This window comes from Lithobates pipiens, unplaced genomic scaffold (assembly GCF_037356315.1).
Source record: "Lithobates pipiens isolate NorthernLeopardFrog02 unplaced genomic scaffold, aLitPip1_a1.2 Scaffold_3, whole genome shotgun sequence".
Lineage (NCBI taxonomy): Eukaryota > Metazoa > Chordata > Amphibia > Anura > Ranidae > Lithobates > Lithobates pipiens.
This window is the reverse complement of record NW_027507790.1, coordinates 211,436,435-211,454,582: the sequence shown is the minus strand read 5'-3', so window position 1 is coordinate 211,454,582 and position 18,148 is coordinate 211,436,435.

The window sequence follows — 18,148 nt, the reverse complement described above, 5'->3', positions numbered from 1 at the left end:
CGAATAAGTGACAAAAACAAAACAAAAAAAAAAACCCATGTTATTTTCAAATTTAAAGAAAGGGTTTATAAGAAATTGTCTCGTTGAGACCTGGAGGGTGGGTGGCGTTGAGCCGTTCGATCCAGAGGGTTCCCCTCTGTAGGATTACGCAGAAACTGCGCAAAAGGAATACACTGTATTAAGGGTTCCGGGTGAGCACTAGTAGCAAACAAAATGGTATTACCCACAGTGGGTTTACGATAAAGGTCTGTATAGAGGGTGCCATTGGGTCGTTTGAAAATAAGTAGGTCCAGGAAAGAAATCCGTTCATAATCAAAATGAAACGTAAATTTTAAATTAAACTCATTATTACCTAATTCCTGTATAAATTGTAAAAGTCTTTCCTTAGTCCCCGTCCATACCAGGAATAGATCGTCCAAGTAATGATACCATAAGGGTGCATCCTCCAAAAAGGGGGCAAGTCTATCACTAGAATAGACTTGTCTCTCCCAGCCTCCCAGATAAAGGTTTGCATATGCGGGTGTGCACAAGGTACTCATAGCAATGCCTTGGGCTTGTAAATAATATTGGTTGTTAAATATGTAAAAAAAAAAATGTTGAGGATAAATTCAAAAAGGATCAAAATAAATTTATTAAAAGGCCATGTAGTTGTATCTTGTTCATTTAGAAAGGATCCAGCCATCCGGACACCCTGCTCGTGGGGGATACTCAAGTAGAGAGCCTCGATATCTATTGCCACGAGGAGGGCGTCCAGAGGGATTTGGTTCCCATCCAAGTGTTGTAGCAAATCTGTAGTATCTTTAATGTAGGAGGGTAGACTTCATACATGAGGCATCAAACAGGCATTAACTAATTTACTGGCATTATCCATCAATGAACCCATCCCCGAGACAATTGGTCTGCCCTGGGGGAATTGCAAATTTTTGTGGGTTTTTGGAACAGCATAAAAAGTAGGGACTATAGGAATTTTCTCTTCTTCTTCCATCCATCCCCCCTCTTTCTTTCTCCATTATCTTCCTTTCCTTAACCCCTTATTTACCCACTTCCTTTCCCCCTTCCTTTCCCTACATCCTTCCCCCCCCCTTTCCCTCCCTCCCCTCTCTTCTCACCCCCCCCCTTTTTTCCCTCCCACCCCCTACCCCCCCTTTTTTTTATTGCCATTAATCAAGTATTTATTTTCTCCACTAGAGCTTCCTAACCAATCCCCCATGTCCGCCGTAGGGGGAACATAGGGGTCCGTTCCTTGTTATTTTTCAAAGATCTGTTTTTTGAATTTTGGGTGAGTTGATTTTCTTTTTCCCTTATGTGATGATGTATACCTACTACTCAACTGATGTTTCGATTTTTCTATATATTACCTGGTTGATTGTTAATGGTCTTTATATTGTTAATTACAATTTATATAGATATCCTCCTGAAGAAGCGGTGTTCCGCAAAACTAGTAGAGGAGACCCTGTATGCCACTAGAACTGAACTTTTCTTTGAGTATCTGTAAATGATAAATACTTTGGGGTGTACCATGATTTTAACAATGATGTTTTGTGTATTGTTTGTCTTTTTATGCATTTATTAAACATTAGTAAATTTTAATAATTATTATTTTTCTTTTTCTGAATTGAAAGTACCGATATAGTCCAAACAAAATTTTTGGGTTTGGGTTGGTCCCAGGAGGCTAGCGTGAATGGCTGCCCCAATACCCCCATACCAAATCCCTCGATATTTAAGATTTGTGGATGATGGTACTTAGTGTTTACATCATGGGTCTTCAAACTATGGCCCTCCCATCAATTCCCATCATGCCTAGTCATGTCTGTGAATGTCAGAGTTTTACAATGCCTCATGGGATGTGTAGTTTTGCAACAGCTGGAGGGCCGTAGTTTGAGGATCCCTGGTTTACATGTTTATACCAGAGGCGATACTCGTAACTCTCTGTAACTCTACAACAAAATAAATGAACCATAAAAAAGGTTATACATAAAAAATTCTTTACATAGCCAATAACGGAATGCCAGCTTTCTTATTAACCCCATTTTTGACACTTACCAGGCTCCAAATTATGGGCTGTAAAATCCAAGCAGGATGTTCCCTTTCTCATTTCATGTTCATTACAAAGTAAACAATAATCTTATAGGTGTAACTAAAGAGGTGAGATATAAAAGAGAATAATAGAAATACATTGGGGAGAGGGGGAGATGGAAAAGCAAGTACACTTCTGTATTTGATAAGGTGAAACTTGAAAGATCCAAAGATTATTTGGGATGTGTAACTAATTGTGACATACAGTACAAAGTAAGTGAAGCCAACATCCGTCGGAAATAAATCCACAGTTTGGTTGTCGGAAATTCTGATCGTCTGTACGTGGTATAAGAATTTATCGAAGATGAATCGAAGATTGAAATGAACTAATTTCAATATGTTGTTTGTTTCATCTAATAAAATACTCTGCCCGAAATTTCCCTCTTGTTCAGCTATGCAAGGAAAGGAGGTCCTGTATAATTAAAAGTGAGTACAATGTAGAAGTGAGATGCAATGGGTGGGGCATATAGGTCGCAGTGGTTTTAGGAGACTTCTTTTAAAATTATGGGCTTGGCTCTACCTTCAAAAATTGCATTTAGAAATTCCACATTATATCCTACATTCCAGTAAGCAGGGACAATATATATATATATATATATATGTTATCATATGATAAAACCATACTGTATGATCTGCTTTCCAATGCAATGGAATGCATACTTGTCTAGCCCTGATATACTGTAAATTGAGAATTGGCAGTCAGAGGCATCAAGGGCAAGCTTATTACCCATTTCTCTGTTTGCCACAGTTTGTCTTGCACCTTAAGGCTATACAGCATTTTGTTATTAAGTCAATGTGTCTAGCTTTCTGGACTGCCTGTATCCAAAAGCATATTGCCCAGATCTTGACCTATGAGCTACTCCTCAATTTCTACCCACTTTTTAGCCTTCCCATAGTGCCAATCCAGCATTCTAGATAGTTTTACTGCCTGGCAATATTTACGAAAAAGTCTGGCTTGTCCAACCCCCTGAAATCTATTCTTCAGATCAGTAGCTGATAGCGCAATTGAGGTCTCTGACCTGACCAGATATTATCCTTTGTTTTAACTCCAAGAGACCTAAAATATTTGTGGTTGGGGGGATTGGCAACATTCGAAAAATTAAAAAAAATCGTGTTTAAAAATCCATCTTCTCTATTCTTAAACGACCTAGTCACAAAATACTAAGCATATTTCCAAATCATCAGAAAAACCCCTAAGCAAAGGCTGAAAGTTGTAAGTATGAAGATCAGATGCAGTTAATTTAAAAAGGAGCTCCAATCTCCACCCAAAAAAATTAAGAGTCAGCAGCTATATATACTGTAGCGGATGTCTTTTAATATAAGGCGCCGGCATCCTAGGTTAAGGGAAACAGTGATTGAAGCCTTCTGACTTAACAAATGGTTACATGTACGAGCCACACTGTGCTTTGTGAATGGTCCCGCAATCTGTGATGTGTGCCACAAGGCTGTAGGGGGAAGGAGGAGGGGGACAAACTTCCGCACAGATCACTGCAGCGATCTGATCAGGAAGTGAGAGCTGTTACCTGTCAAAACTAGGTACTCCCCTCCCCCCAAAAAAAGGGAGATTTGCTATAATCCCTGTATAAATAAAGGAGCTTTTCTTCAACATAAACAAGAATTTAGAGAGTAAATGGGATGCTCTGGTAAGGAGATATTTCTAGCTAAGGTGGTCTAATTGTTCAACAGATCATACACCTAGTAACATGTATACTTAATCTTTAATATTATTTCTCAATGTTTGGGATATTTGTTTGTTACCTATCTGAATGTAACTCTGGTATATTCTGAAATGCAATGTACATTTTCCATTTTCTTTTCGGAAAAACAATAAAAACTTTTATGGAAAAAAAAAAAAAATGGGATGCTCTGGGGTAATTCAAACCATAATTAGGACCCTATACACAATATAGACACACATGGGCAGCACGGTGGTGTAGTGGTTAGCACGTTCACCTAGCACCAATAGGGTTGCTGGTTCAAATCCCAACCATGACACCACCTGGCTGGACTCTGCATGTTCTCCCTGTGACTGTGTGGGTTTCCTCTGGGTACTCTGGTTTCCTCCCACACTCCAAAGACATGCTGGTAGGTTAATTAGCCCTTGTCTTAAAAAAAATTAAATAAATTGGCTTTAATATGTGTATGCATATGTCAATGTTGTATGTGTTTGTAAGCATGTCAGGACCTTACAAGGTAAAGGACCATGCAAAAAGCCACAGATGGACTCTGGTGGCAAGAAAGCGCCCTGAGGCAATTCAGTTCACATAGGTAGTGCTATACAAGTCACTCACTCATAGAAACCCTGTACAAACTATTTTGTGTCTAAGGAGTAGGGATGATCTCGATGTTCAGATGAAACATAAGTTCTGACAAACTGATAATCTACTTGTATTTGTGTTCACAAAATCAATAAAACTTTTGTAAGACAAAATGGACCCTTGAGAAATGATATCTCCTTTTGTGGCCTAGGACAATGAGCTCTGTCTAGCTCTAAAGGCCTTTTCATACAAGTGTTCAGTCTATATCTGTCTGTCAGTTTCATGGGTCCAGACTCAACCACAATGTCCAGTATGTCTATGGTCAGGCAGATGTAAATAGGCATAAGTCCATTTACATCCCCTTACATCTGGGGCCTTTTAAAAATCAGAAAGGGTTAGGGTCCCTTTACATTTGTGAGGGCATAAACAGATCTAAACAGATGTAAATGGATGTCGTGCATAGTCTGTTTGTCCGCTTTAAAGCAAGAAAAATATTTTTTGTTCACCTATAATTATATTCTTTAAGAAGAATGTATACTGATGTAAACTGAAATATACTGAACTCAGGGCGGATTTACGAACTGATTTTTTTTTTTCTGTTTTTTGTGATTGAACAGAAGAAGTTCACATGGAAGGACCTGTTTATAATACAGGTTCTGCAAAAGCATGTTAAATATAGAAATTTTGGTTCAGGGAATATATTGTGATTCACGGTTCTCCAGTATGTCTATCTCATCTTACAATCTTGTCATATACAGTATTATAGATGATGAGTTTGTTCTGCTACAGTTTTTAGTGTCATCAAGATTGTAGAGGTCTTGCAGATTGCAATTTCAGACACAGCTTCGCCGTATTTTGAACGGTTTTAGTAAATCAATCCCAATGGTCTTATTGGCTGTCTATGTGTACTCACAACTTTGGTTAAGATTTGTTTAGGTGTATCTTCCTCTTAAATGTCTCTTTTGTGTAACATAATGCTCTAGCAAGTTCATGTATAAGGGGAGATTTATTATTTAATTTATTTATTTCAGGTGCTTATATAGCACCGTCAATTTACGTATCTTTACATGTGTATAGTACATTCACATTAGTTCCTACCCTCAAGGAGCTCACAATCTAATGTACCTAACTCACATTCATACATACACTAGGGCCAGTTTTAAACAAGATCCAATTCCAGGGTGTCTTTGGAGTGTGGGGGGAAACCGGTTTACCTGGAGGAAACCCACAGGCACAGATAGAACATGCAGGCAGGTAGTATCATGGTTGGGACTCAAACCAGCGACCCTCTTGCTGCTAGATAAAAGTGCTAACCACTACACCACTGTGCCACCCAGTTTGTAACAGGTATTCATAGAATGCCCATATATTACACACCCACCGGCCACTTTATTAGGTACACCTGTTCAATTGCCTGGTAACACAAATTGCTAATCAGACAATCACATGGCATTTAGGCCTCCAGATGTAGTGAAGACAACTTGCTGAAGTTCAAACTGAGCATCAGCATAGGAAAGGAAGGCAATTTAAGTGACTTTGAATGTGGCATGGTTGTGGGTGCCAGACGGGCTTTTCTGAGTATTTAAAAAAAAACTGCTGATCTATTGGAATTTTCATGCACAACCATCTCTAGAGTTTACTGAGAATGGTTCGAAAAAGAGAAAATGTCCAGTGAGCGGCAGTTGTGTGGACGAAAATGCCTTGTTGATGTCAGAGGTCAGAGGAGACTGGGCAGACTGGTTCCAGATGATAGAAAGGCAACAGTAACTCAAATAACCACTCGTTACAACTAAGGTATGCAGAATACCATCTCTGAATTCAGAACACATTAAACCTTGGAGCAGATGGGCTACAGCAGTAGAAAACCACACTAGTGCCACTCCTGTCAGTTAAGAACAGGAAACTGTGGCTTCAATTCTCACAGGCTCATCAAAATTGGACAATAGAAGATTGGAAAAACATTGCCTGGTCTGATGAGTTTCGATTTCAGCTGCAAGATTCAGATGGTAAGGTCAGAATTTGGCGTAAACAACATGAAAGCATGGATCCATCCTGCCTTGTATCAATGTTTCAGGCTGGTGATGGTGTAATGGTGTGGGGGATATTTTCTTGGCACACTTTGGGCCCCTTAGTACCAATTGAGTATCATTTAAACACCACAGCCTACCTGAGATTTGTTGCTGACCATGTCCATCCCTTTATGACTACAATGTACCCATCTTCTGATGGCTCCTTCCAGCAGGATAATGCACCATGTCATCAATCTCAAATCATCTCAAACTGATTTCTTCAACATGACAATGAGGTCTCTGTACTCCAATGGCCTCCACAGTCACCAGATCTCAATCCAATAGAGAACCTTTGGGATGTGGTGGAATGGAAGATTTGCATCATGGACATGCAGTCAACAAATCTGCAGCAACTGCGTGATGCTATCATGTCAATTTGGACAAAAATCTCTGAGGAATGTTTCCAACACCTTGTTGAATCTATGCTATGAATTAACCCCCCCCGGCGGTATTCCCGAGTCTGGCTCGGGTGGAGATTTTATACCAAAAGCGGTAACCCCGAGCCAGACCCGGGACCGCATCACTGAATGCAGGGAGAGGTTACTTACCTTCTCCCCTGGATCCAGTGATGTCCCCCTGCTGTACGAGCGAGCCGTGCTCCGCTCGATCTATCACTGAGCCGATTTCTGTTCCCTGCGAGCGTTGCGACGCACGGGGATGGAGAACAGCGCCAAATTCAAACAGTGAAACACACACATTACATACAGTATAATGTAATCTTACAGATTACATTGCTGTATGTAATTATTACAGATCCCCTTTGTCCCTAGTGGTCTGCCCAGTGTCCTGCATGCAGTTTTATATTATAAAAACTGTTCTTTATGCCTGGAAACTGGAGATTGTCCATAGCAACCAAAACTGTCCCTTTACATCAAAAATGATTTTAGACCAGCTAGAAAACAGCGATAATAAATTGGAATCACTCGCAGAATTGAGCGATAGCGATTTGTGGGGAGATCCGTCATCAAATATTGAAAAGTAATGACAGCGACAATTCTGCAACTGACCAAATTTCAGTGTTTTTGATTTGATTACATTATTGAATAATTTTATTATTGTTATATTATTATTTGGTATAATTATTTATAGTTATTTATTATATTATAATTTATGATTTCATTTTTCAAACTGTATCATACCCGGGATGTCTGCTAGACTCTGGTTTGAACAGATTTAAGAGAGTTATTCCTAAGAATTACAGGCCTACAATATAAAACGCCAAATTTTCATGCAAAATAATTGTACCGCTTTCAGCACCAAAAATATGAAATAATCATACCGCCAGGGAGGTTAAAGCAGTTCTGAAGGCAAAAGGGGGTCCAACCTGTACTTGCATGGTGTACCTAATAAAGTGGCCATTGAGTGTATATTATACTATGGCAAATTCACACAGGAGCAGATTTATCTACCTGCAAGTCTTTGGAGTGTAGGCGGAAACCAGAGTACCCAAACCAAAGCAGTGTCATGGTTGGGATTCAAACTGATGACCCTATTCTTGCAAGGCAGCAGTACAAAGCAATAGGTCTCTGTGCTATGGAGACCAGATGGTTAGCAATTGCATGTTGCTGGCCTGGTGCAGTGGAGGGTCACAGGAAGCCATTGCTTATTAAACCGTTACTTATGCCATGCCCCCAAAGGATAAAATATCACCCACTTCAGTTGTTGGTCTAGGTGCTAATGGAATTTTGTATTGTGTTGGTTCCCAATCATAGACTAATCCAAATGAAGACCATCCAGACAAGCAAGCAATTGTCTTAAAGTCTAAAGATATTTTAGGTAGGGTTTCCTTAAAGAAGAGACTTTTTTGAGTGGATACTCTGTGATAATTCTCTGATTAAACTTCTGGGAAAATAAAACAACAGGATGTAGCTGTGTAAAGAAGAATCCTGTATCACCGGCATCCTGGAAATCCAAGCAATTGCCTTAACAAATGTTTTGATTGTCTCAAAAGTTTAGTAACCTAATCCATTTATTCCATTCCAAATGTTGTCAGAAGTAACAAGACAGGGTGCCTGCTGTCACTGTGACCCTATCTAACCTCTTAATTTCTTGCGTTCAAGTCCAATTAACCTTAAGGATGAAGCACAACTGTTCACAAAAAAACACAAGTCGATACAACTCTATAGTATTTTTTTTTTTTCTGAACTGGAAGGGTAAAGGAGCAGCCGTACTTGTTTCACACAAAGGTTGTCATTTGTCAATGTTCTACTCAAACAGTGGTGGGTTTCACCCAGAATTGTTTCAAACATGATAACAATTACAGGGGTCGTATCTCTTTCTATTTATTGAACATGCAGACACATGTTCAGAAAATTGACACTGAACAACACGGCTGCAGAAATGTCCTGATTAAAAAATATATATATTTTAACTACTGTAGAGTAAAATAAAAAATAAAATAGTTACCAGCCTAATACTATTCAATGCTAAGGGAAGCATAATAGAATTTATGAGAGTAAAAGCCTTTCAGGCAGGACTCGTTCTATTTTTTATTAGGTCCATGCACACAGAATCTACTTAATGTCAATTTTGTACAATAGCTGCTCTGCACTGAGTATTTTATTTTAGACATTCAGGACATAATGATAAATTGATAATTGACCCCAAGGCCAGAGCAAATAAAGAGGCACTGTTTTTCATCAGAGCTACATGGTCACAAAAGGAAAAAGAGTAATTCTAATTGAGCATGAAGACCTAAACAATTATTAAATAATCTGCTATTTTAAATACTACACTCCAAGGATTTTTTTTTTAAATATGTATTCTTTTTACAAATATAATAAAAATAGAAATACAAAAAATGAATATAGAAAAAAAAAAGAATACCTGAAAATGCAAATGAAACCTTATATGGAAAAAGAGTGCCACGTGTGCTCAAGATCCCATGTCATGGGGTGCAGTATCTTGTGATAGCTGCACTTGTAGGAGAATAAAAAAAAAAGACGCAGTAAACTTGCAGTTGAGTTTTTTTCATTGTAAATAGACTAGGAAAGAGTAAAAACTCTATTTTTTTCCATCTGTGTTCCATTGGGGAGATGTATATTTTGTGTAGAGCATCAGTGTAGTGCCTCCTAACACTGGCGGTTAATGTAGTGTTACATTGGTTGTCCATGTAGTGCCTTCTTACATCAGTGGTCAGTATAGTGCCCCATTTACACGGGTGGTCAGTGTAGTGCCCTAATTATATTATTAGTCAGTGAAGTATGACCTTACACTGGTGGTTACAGAAATACCTACTTATTTCCATGCTCAAGTGATGTTCCACTTCAGATTAGGGGTCTCTATCTCAGCCCTTGTACACACGGTCGGAGAATCTGTCGGAATGAGTCTTATCGGACCGTGTCGTCAGATAATCCGACTGTGTGTGGTATGCATCGGACTGATTCTGTCCGAATCTCCGTCCGATCCAAATTTCCAACATGTTGGAAAGATTTCCCGACCAACTGGGCCGAACGGACCTAATCCGATCATCTGTAGAGCATTTTCATCGGACCAAGTGCCACGCATGCTCAGATCAAATTCCTACATCAAAGCTATTGGCTACTAGCCTGAATGTAGTCCCATCGTAACAAAATTACATCATCACGTTCTGAAAGATTGGATTTTTCGCCAACTTGGCCCGACCGTGTGTATGCAACAGTTTCGGACACAATCTGTTGGACTAAATCCGACGGGCAAAATCCGACGGATTTGGTTGGCAAAATCTCCGACCGTGTGTACGTGGGCTTAGAGGTTCTAGTACAGATGTTAATGTAGAAACACACACACACACACAACAGAAAATAATATAGGAAAATAAATTGAAATATGCAAATGAAATGTTAAATGGAAAAAGAGTGGACAGTGGAATATCAAAAAAAAGATGCAGTACACTTCCATCTGCAAATGCATCCCTTTGCCGTTATTATAAGAAAATTGTTATACCTGCAGCAGAATAATCATACAGTTGTTTGCCTGCAATATCTATTTGACCACAAGATGGACTGGTGGTAAATTTACAGTTTTGCAGAAACTGTTCATCTTTAACAAATGTTCCCATCATTTTTCAGTCTAATGCCTCATACACACGATCAAACAATCCGGTGGAAAAGTCCAGCAAACTCAAGTCTGCCGGACAATCCCCCATGTGTGGGCTCCGGCTGACTTTTTTTACCCAAAAGTCCGGCGGACTAAGAAAGTATCCTCTGGGACTGTGACATCATAATGGGTGGGGACATCATCCAGTGATGTCCCTATATAAGTCGCCGTACGCCGCGTCCCTGTCATTGTGAGTGGAGACAGCGACGAGGCAACATCTCCAGAAGAGAGGAAGAGAATAACAGAAGAGAAGAACAGAAAGCCAGACGACAGAGGCGACAGAAGAACCGAAGAGGGGGACAAGACCCCCGAAGACGGAAGAAGAGGGCGGCGGCAGAGAAGAAGAAAGCCGGGCTCCTCCGCTAGTAAAAGAGCTAGCAGGAGATAGTGGAGGAGTCCAGCGAGAACACCCCCAAAGACGGAAGAATACCCCCGGAGCTGTGCAATAAACTATTTTAACCCATGTGTGTTGTGTTTTTTTTTACTTTTTTTTTACAGGTGAATGGGTAGGGGTACATTGTACCCCATACTCATTCACATAGGGTGGGGGGCCGGGATCCGGGGGCTGGGATCCGGGGGCGAGGGCACGCGGCCTGGTACAGCTCAGGAGGGGGGGGCGCTCGCTCGTCCCCACACCCTTTCCTGGCCGGCTGGGTAGCGTGCTCGGATGAGGGTCTGATATGGACCTAGGGGGAAACCCCCACGCCGATTTTTTGGCGTAGGGGTTCCCCTTTAAGCTCATACCAGGTGACGGGGCCAGCGCCGCCTCCTTCGCTGGCCCCGGCTACCTGGAGATGTGCTCAAAATGAGCAGACTTTCCTCCTCATGTGTGGGCGAGTCCGTTCATTTCAAAAGTATGGCAGATAGTCCGGCGGACTTAGTACGCCGTATTAATCTGCTGCAAAAGTTCCGTGTGTGGGCAAGTAGCTCGTTCGGAAAGTCCGGCAGACAGTGTGTACACGGCATAAGGGAGAGAAACAGATGCATCCTGGGAACTCAGACTGCATCTTAGAGACTGAAAGAAGGAATCAGAGCACATGTTAGACTTAAACTTGTATCCGTTTGCATCCCCGAAATACAGCATCGCTGGCGAGAATTAGTTATCACCATCTACAGCCTAGCTTATTCATTGTATTTCTGTATACTTCATTAACTGATTGTATGTATCTGTATTTGTTTTTTTCTCAATAGTTTCACCCCCACCATGTTTTTTTAATAAAGCGTCAAGATTACACTCAGTCTGGCTTATTGCAGAATAGGAGAGTTTTAGCTTCATGTCGAGCTACACACCGGGAAACATGTAGCAGGGACAAAACTAGTATCTAAAAAAAAATGTTTTTTTTTTTTCATTGTAGATAGACTAGGGAAGAGTAAAAATGCTCATTTTTTCTGTCTGTGTTAAATTGTCAAGGTTTCTCTTAATTTTCTATCTAATAGGCACAACAAGAAGTGAGAGGAACTCTCTTCACACTGAGAGAAATGTCTGCTTAGACAGTTGTCACTAGAGCAAGCATTTCAATCAAAAGATCACCCCTCTATTCTATGAAACATGTCTTTCCTCTAACTTTCAGTTTAGGTAGCGGTGAGTACTAGGGCAAAAACCTGACAACAGTTCTAACAACTTCATTTTATTTTAGCTACTCTCATACCTTTAGTGTGTTTGGATGATATGCCAGTGTTTAGTCTATGCATTTAAAGTACACTTGTGTTGGTAGAAAAACTAGTAGTCAAGGGGTAGACTTTGCCATTGTTTTGTCAATTTAAGACATTTTGCATTTTTATAGAAGAATGACATACTTCCCAAACCATTTTATATAATCAAGCTACCAGTTTAGCCATGGCATTGTGCAGCTGAACTTGAATTCTCAATGTGAGCTCCGTAAGAAAGTTAGGTTGTAGAAAAGCCTAACATTACAATGATGTTCTAAAGTTCTAAAGAGTCAAACAGCCGGTAACACCCACTTTTGCCATAGAGAAACCTGCTAGTATGGCCATAATAACAAGCAGACATCATGTAGTTACATTGGTTTAAAACTTAAAGCGGTAGTAAACCGCAGCTTAAAAAAAAAAAAATCCCCTGCAAGGCAATGTCATAAGTGCTAGTATGCATCACATACTTGCACATTATGAGATACTTTCCTTTAAATAAAACCCTCCAGCATTGCGCTGTCACCGATGACAGGGCTTCCATCTTTCCCCGGTCTTCCTTACGGGTTTGTAACGTGTGTGGGAGACCTCAGCTAAGGCACAAAGCTCTTTAGAGTGCATGAGGCGGTGAGGTCACTGGCTGCATCCAGTGTGAATAGGAAGTATTCATTGTACATACAGGTAACCCTTATTATAGGCTCACCTGTAGGTACAAGGTAAAAAAAAAAGTTTATTACCACTTTAAATCATGACTAAACTCAAAAACTTATTTTTTTTTCAATTAAAGCTAACAAGTCTTAGATGTGGTGACTTTATTATTTTCTTCGTTATTTTCTTTTTTTTGTCTGTTCTGTTTTCATTCTTTCTTGGTGATTCTGCCCATAACAAACTACCTTTCCAAGGGTGATAGCACATACGCATTGCACTGCATCTATAGAGGAGACGTATTTTCACAGAGAATATGTTAGGACTAGAGAACACTTCCTTCCGCATCTCCATCACATGGGAGGGGGGTGTTTTAGGAGGAGTACAACCCCCCCCCCCCCCCCGTGTCTATTATATAGAGAGATGGTGACTTATAGTTCACAAAACATAGCTGAGAAAGCTGATCAATAGAAGTTTGTCTGTGCTTCCAGAAAATGTTCCTAATAAAAGAAAATGAAAACGAATGCAGTCATTACATTCAAGGACTGGCGGCAATTTGTTACATTTTTGTTCTCGGAATTAGAGGTAATATTATTATTATTATACAGGATTCATATAACGCCAACAGTTTGGGCAGCACTTTACAACATGAGGGCAGGGGACAGTACAGTTACAATACAATTCAATACAATAGGAATCAAGGGGCCCTGCTCGTTAGAGCTTATAGTCTAAAAGGGAGGGTCAATTGATACAAAATGTAATAACTGTGGGGGGTGGGCTGATTGTGAAAATGAAAGTACAGTTGTTGGGTGGATGCAGGATAGTATTCTGCAAAGAGGGTTTTCTAAGAGATTGTCTAAAAGTGCACAGAGTAGGGGATAGTCGGACAGATTAGGGTAATGAGTTCCAGTGAATGGGAGAGGCTTGGGGGAAGTCCTGGAGGCTAGCATGGGAGGAGGTACTATAAACAAGACCCTTCTAAATACCATAAAACATAAATTATTTGAAGAGCAAAATACAAAATTCACCCCTTCAACCATACATTACCACAGTATTTTATATTGCAATAAATTACAGGAGCTTTTGGACTTCACAATAGACAAAATCTGCCACGTGCTCATTAAAATGATATAGCTTTTTCCTAGGTAGACAAAATGGTATATTATTTATGTTATGGTGAAAACCTTTAAATCGTTTTGACTCAGATGAAGATGTTGTTTTTATTATAGCTCAGTCCCTACACTTCCCAAGTCCCCTTACACACTGGGGCGTTTTTCAGGCGTTTTTCAGGTGTTTAGTGTTAAAAAAAGCGCATGTAAAATGCCTGAAAGAAGCCTCATCTGCAATCCCAATGTGAAAGCCCGTGTGCTTTCACACTGAGACCCCTTTCACACTATGGCGTTTTTCAGTCTCTTTAGCGTTAAAATAAGCTCTTGTAAAGCGCTTGAAAGAAGCCTCAACTGCAATCCCAATGTGAAACCCAAGCGCTGGCAGGGCATCAAAAAAAGTCCTGCAAGCAGCTTCTTTGCAGCACTTTTGGAGCGGTGAATACACCACTCCTAAAGCGCCCTTTCCTTTTGAAATCAATGGGAAGCGCCTGCAAATTGCCTGCAAAACGCCTGAAAAGCACCTGAAAAGCGCTTGCAAGGCCACTAGCAGGGGTTAAAAGCACTCCAATAGCGCTCGAAAAATGCTGGTAAAGCGCTGCTAGTTTAAGCGGTGCTCTACGAGCGTTTTTCGGGTGCTGACATTGTGAAAGGGCTCTTAAAGCACTTGGGCTTTCACATTGGGATTGCAGATGAGGCTTCTTTCAAGAGCTTTACAGGTGATTTTTTTAACGCTAAAGCGCCTGAAAAATGCCTGAAAAACGCCCCAGTGTGAAAGGGGTCTAAATGTTGAGAACAGAAATTGGGCCATCGTTTGGTACACTGAGCAGAGGCTGCACTGTAACAATGAAATGATGGGACCACACCAATCCACTAGCCACAGAAATTGATGGCTTTTCAGTGCCATCATTGTTAGGTTTGGGCCGACAGGAATGCCTGGTCTTTACCTTTGTTCCCTGCAACAACAAAAAAAAAAAGACACCCAGAGCAGATCATTCTTTAAATACCTCTCTCCTTTACACAATATGTATATCATAATGAATAATAATAATGGCCAGAAAAGAAACACTGATAGCACAGAAGTATGTAATGTACAGAACAGCCTCCGAAGTTCAGTGGTCATGATGGTCCAGCCTCCATATGTTTTGTGTAGAGGGTCAATCATTATAATGCCTCTTTATATTGGTGACTGTTGTAGTACCCCACTTACATTGATGGTCAGTGTAATGACCACTTACATCATTGATCAGTATAGTGAACCATTTACATTGATGGTCAGTGAAATGTGACCATTACACTGATGGTTACAGAATTGCCCACTTATTTTCATGGTCAAATGATGTGCTCCTTTAAATTGTGGGTTTACACCAGACCTTTACCCTAAAAGAGAGGTCTCAAACTGGCGGCCCTCCAGCTACTCCAAAACTACAAGTCCCATCATGGTCTCTGCCTGTGGGAGTAATGCTGGTAACTGTCAGCCTTGCAATGCCTCATGGGACTTGTAGTTTTGCAACAGCTGGAGGGCCGCCAGTTTGAGACCCCTGCCGTAGAGTTTCTGGTATCAATGTTAATGGGGAACCCCACACAAAAAAAATTGTGAGGTCCCCCCTAAAAAAATATATATTAGATCCTCATCATTAATGAGTGTCTGGTATGGATTTTAAGGGGGAATATGGTGTCAGACGTTACCTGGATGCCAAAGATTGTAGAGGAGGAAAGAGAGAAAGGTAGAACAGTAGAAAGGCAGGTTTTTATCCAGGGACAGCTTGCAGAAAATTGGAGGTGTCAGTCCTCCTATTCTACTAGATGGCGCAAGAAAGCCAGCAGGAAGACTACACTACTTATAGACGTCAACGGGGTTCAAGTTAGAGTTAAAGGCAGAAGTTTTTCTTTATATTAATGCATTTTATGCATTAAGATAACAACCTTTTGTGTGCAGCAGCCACCCTCAGTCCCCCTAATACTTACCTTAGCCCCATCTCGATCCAGCTTTGTTGCACATGAGTCTCTGCGGTCCAGGACTCCCCTCCTCATTGGCAGAGATAGAAGCGAAGCGCCACTGACTCCCCTTGCTGATGTCAATTAAAGTCAGTGAGCCAATAAGGAAAAAGAAGGGAAGGGGCCGGGCCACGGCTCTGGGTCTGAATGGACATGGAGCTGTGGCTTAGCTCCGGTGCCCACATAGCGAGGGGCAAGGAGCTCCAAAGAGGGACGGAGAAGAGAAGGATCCGGGTTGCCCTGTGCAAAACCATTAGCCCCTGTACACACGGTCGGAAATTTCCACAACCAAATCCGTCGGATTTTGCCCGTCGGATTTTGTCCGAAACTGTTGCATACACACGGTCGGACAAAGTTGGCGAAAAATCCGAACTTTCAGAACGTGATGACATAATTTTGTTACGATGGGACTATATTCAGGCTAGTAGCCAATAGCTTTGATGTAGGAATTTGATCTGAGCATGCGTGGCACTTGGTCCGATCAAAATTCTCTACACATGATCGGAGTATGTCAGATCCAACCAGTTGGTCGGGAAATATTTCCAACATGTTGGAAAATTGGGTCAGATGGATATTCCGACGGAATCAGTCCGATGCATACCACACACAGTCGGATTATCCGACGACACGGTCCGATAGGACACATTCCGACGGATTCTCCGACCGTGTGTACAAGGGCTTACACAGAGCAGGTAAATATAACATTTTTGTTATTTTTAACAAAAGAAAACAAGACTTTAGTATCACTTTAAGTTCACAAATGGACTTTTGCAATGGGCCCACATATTCGCTCTTCCCTACTTCTGACTGTTAACATTCCCTGTTCTTCCTTCCCCAATAGTCCAAGTGTGTAATTTTGTATATGAGCTCTGTTGTTTCCTTTGTCACCTATTTGTATATGATCTTTTGCATGTACACATTGTCAAAAACCAAGTAGCTAAGCAGCTTTCTATTTTTTTATTTCAGTTCTTATAACAACATTAAGATAACACAATAATATGTTGGACTGACATTTTATTCCAATTAGACATAATCTTCATCTTCACATGATGGTTTTGAGTCCCCTATGACAGCCAGCTCATAAAAGGGCATCTGCCACAGGGGGATAAGACAAAAATCAACAATTTGCATGGTAAACTGGGTTTACATTGTTGCAGCTTGTGTTGCTTTGTACAGAACAATAGCATTTAAGTTCCCTTATGGCCAATTCTAAAGCATTGCCATGCTGCTTTCCAATGAGGAAACACCTCTTGGGTGACTTTCTCCTGGCGGTGCTTTGTTAGATCACAGCAAGAGGCTAACTTCAAGCCTTGATCTCCCTCTAAGAGGAAGTTCAATTGAATTCAATTTGCCCTGTTGCCTTTTTGTTATGAAGCAGCATGCGTGTAAGTAAGCCCCATGATAACGCAGAACAGATGGGCAGATTCTGTCTAATTAGATTTAGGACATCATTTATATTGCATGTGGTTGCATGGAACTGATTGGCTAATTTCACACTTGTTACAACAAGTTACAAGTTGTTACAACAACAAAAAATAAAGAAAACAAGCTAATGAGGTTTTAATTGTGACATTAAAGATAACATGTCACTTACAAAAAAAAATAAAAAATTTGCTCATGCAGGTACTAACTAATAACATTAAAGCTATACATTATTACTAAAATCTTATTCAAATATAAAACATTTTTTTTTATATATTTTTTTTAATCTACAGTTTTCATTAACCCTTGTGCTGTAAGGTGCTGTCTCCCATTTTTCACTTCAGACTGTTTTTTCAATTTTTTTACAGTTTTTTTGCTTATATCTTTGAAAGTTACATATTTACATAAACATGACATGACATCAAACATTCTTACTAAATTTAAAAGTGTTCTGAGTTAACAAATAACTAATATTTGCATTTAAATTGTGCTTTTTGTTTGCTTTACACCTACCTATGTGTTGTGTTAATGCAAGATACTCATTCTGAGAAGTTGCAGTGCCATTCATTTTGAATGACAACTCAATAAACCTTGTCAGTGCATCGCAACAGATTTGTGTTTCAGCATTTAACAATTCAAAGATGCTAACCATGCATGAAATATCACATTGACAACCGGTGTAATGGTGGGAGCTGACCACTAATGTAATGGGGGCACACTTACCACCAATGTAAGGGGGTACAGACACTTACCACCAATGTAAGGGGGTACAGACACTTACCACTAATGTAAGGAGGTACAGACACTTACCACCAATGTGAGGGGGTACAGAAACTTACCACCAATGTAA